The sequence below is a fragment of the Poecilia reticulata genome, chromosome 16 (assembly GCF_904066995.2).
Source record: "Poecilia reticulata chromosome 16, P_reticulata-male-v2, whole genome shotgun sequence".
Classification (NCBI taxonomy): Eukaryota; Metazoa; Chordata; class Actinopteri; order Cyprinodontiformes; family Poeciliidae; genus Poecilia; species Poecilia reticulata.
In genome coordinates this window covers 4,311,536-4,314,760 of record NC_088845.1, presented here as the reverse complement: position 1 = coordinate 4,314,760, position 3,225 = coordinate 4,311,536, and positions in this window count along the sequence as shown.

The window sequence follows — 3,225 nt, the reverse complement described above, 5'->3', positions numbered from 1 at the left end:
GACTTATTCATCTAATTAATTTAATTTAAGGAACATTTTGCCCAAAGGGAAAAGAGGATTTTTTACTTTTAAATGCAATTTTATTTTTAGGGGGAAATTTCTTCCTGACTAATCTGATTTTTATCCTGATCCCCACATTGAGAAGAGAGGAGGGAGGTGAAGATGTCGCCAGAACCCTACGCTGCTTCCTGGAAGTGTCCTGAAGTGAAAACAAAACCATTGTCTTGTAATCACACTTTGTCTCAAGCTCAGAGTGGAGAGTCTGGACTGAATCTGAAGTAACTGAACAAGATAAAATGTTTCTAGGAAAATGGATCCCTTAGTTCACAGTAAGGCACAAACAGTTTAGTTTGCTGTTTACAATTGAAGTGAATTACTTTAACTCAATTAAAAATATATAGATGTATTACTTGGATCAATATCTTTCATGAATGTATTTCTGCTTAAAGCCTGAAGTTCAGCGTCTTAGAAATGTGATGTCACAACCAACCCTAACTATAGTTGACACTTTTTCACAAGGAGCATCCAAGCAAATGATTAGAAAGTTGAGTGGAAGGACAACAGAGTCCAACAGTGTCGCTCAGTGATGTGTGATGTGCAAATTTGAGCTTGCTCTTAAATCGGCTTCATCTGCAGGATCTTTCTTGTGATTCTTTCCTCAGAACTTCTCTGGAGGGACAACTTTCCAAGAAACCTTTTACTTTAAATAAAGTCATTATGTCTAATTAAAAAATTTAAAGACGATCAGACTTCACTCGGCCAACACATGGTGCTGCTTTAGAGAAGCTCCAACCTAATCTAGTTGGAACACTTTGAAGTTCAGCTGCCCAACACAAAGAGCTGCTTGTCCTGTAACTCTGTGCTTTAAATGGGTGAACGTCTTGAGAATGCTTCTTCTAAACTCAAACAGGATGCGCCCAACGTAGATGTAGCCTTGTAAAAATGCAGGGTAATTTTGGCTGAAATACCAGAGATCTTCGTTCAAATTTTTTCCAGGGTCACTTTGTTTTTTTTTTATAAACTGGATGTAAAACTGTATCAGAATCTTTTTCATTTTGTAATCGACACAAGTACTGCAAAAAATTGTGAAAGGATGTAGCTGTACGTTCAGCTTTTACTCCACTAATGTAACAGACTCATTTTTACAAACGTTTGATAGAAATTCAATTGAAATGTGAACCTAAACTGTCAAACGTCTAGTTTTATTCTATCTGCCCCAATTAACATAACACTTTTATTCAATTTTATTCTCACGTAATCAGATCAACATCTTGTTTCTACTTCCTGGAAATATCTCCAAGTACAACCAGCCCTTACATAAATGACCCCTCGCTTCCTGTTGACCTTTAGGCGTTTTGTTTTTCCACTTGTTTCTCTTCTTGACTTTAAAGGCTGACAAAATTGAATTAATCCCGTCTTTGCACTGAGTCCAGCAGCTGTAACTTGATTTCACTTAAAAAGAAACGCATTGCTATAAATTTTGAGTTTAAAGGATGAAAACAATGTCCAGACTGCTTCTGCCAACATTGGGCTCAATAACTTCCAGACATAAACACACATCTAAATCTCACCAAAAGCCTCCAGATGATGTTGCAGCTGCAAAAGGCGTGTCAACAGAATATGAAACCCTGTGGTTAAGAATGAGGCGTTCCTCTGGTTACTCAGTGAGCAAATACCTTTCAGCAATATAATGTAGATCAGCTGAATTGGCCATTGAACTTTGACCTTCCACACCGCTTACTACATGTCATTAACAGACTTGAGACAAAAAATAGCAGATTTTAGCTAGCTTTTGGTTCTGCAAGCAAATTCAGCTAAATTGTCTGGAGAAAATTTATGAAATTTCTATCACAAAACAAAATGAACAGTAGCTGAAATATTGTCAACCAGGGGAGTAAACATACCGGGAAAAAAAGAAATCATGGACTTACCTAACAGTGTTTACGTCAGCAAATCTGAAATAAACTCTAAACTTGCTAAACTTCTCAGCTCCAATCAGTGGATGTCAATAACTATTTCATTGATGCATAACTTTTATATCAATTAAATGAGTAAAGCAGGTGCAGCTAATCAGTTTTGCTTGATTGACTAAACATTGGTAAGTGTAAGCACCTCTATGAAATCAAGGTTTGCATTAACTGAGTATCAAAGATTAGAGACAAAATAATCTAATGAGTCACTGGTGGTGTCGATAATCTGGGAATGGGTCTGAAGTCCACCACTCAGCAGTTGGAAAGGTTAACCAGTGGCTAATATTTAAGAAAAAGTTTGGAATTTTCCCAGATGTCACATCAAGAAGTACAAAGTACCAGCCTGACAGGTCAGTCGCCCATGAAAAAAACTCACATCTTTGTCCTGTGTGTGAACCTTTACTTAAGTCCTAATGGGTTCCCTAGAGGGACCAACACTGTGCTCTTCAGTGGGGACGTTGTTCCTGTGTGAAAATGACTCAAAGTTAACTTTTTCTATCATCAGAAAGCAAAATGACACAAAAATAACAATTTCAATGAGACTTTCCTGGTTAAACAGAAATAAAAAAGATGATGGAATATGCTGGATTCAGAAATGTTTGCAGAATTTTTGAAGTCAGAGTTCAGGTAAAGGTTATTGCACATTGTTGAAATAATGCTAGCTATGCTAATTGCTAATACAAGATGCTAAAAGCATGTTAAGTGTATCCAACAAGCTTACTGATCTAAAACAATAAGCATTTAATTAACCTAATTTTAAACTAATAAAGATTAGATACATTTATCTTGTCCTGATATGAAAAACCTTTTGACAGAAATATGTTCTCTAACTTTTTATGGGGCTGCACAGAGGTGCAGTAGGTATCACTGTCCCCTTGCAACAAGCAAGTCCTGGGTTTGATTCCTGGCCTGGGTTTGTTTCTTCATGGAGTTTGCATGTTCTCCCTGTATTTGCATGGGTTCTTTCCAGGTACTCCGGCTTCCTCCCACAGTCCAAAAACATGACTGTTAGGTTAATTGGTCTCTCTAAATTGTCCACAGGTGTGGGTGTCCTGTCTGTCTCTGTTGCCCTGCAACAGACTGGCGACCTGTTCAGAGTGACCCCGCCTCCCGCCCGAAACGTCTTGCTGGAGATAGACGGAAGCACCTCTACAGACCCTTCTAGGGACAAGAGTGTAAAGAAAATGGATGGATGAACTATTTATAAAGAAAGTAGGTAAATGCATCCTGTACTGAATAACTTGGAGGCAGAAAC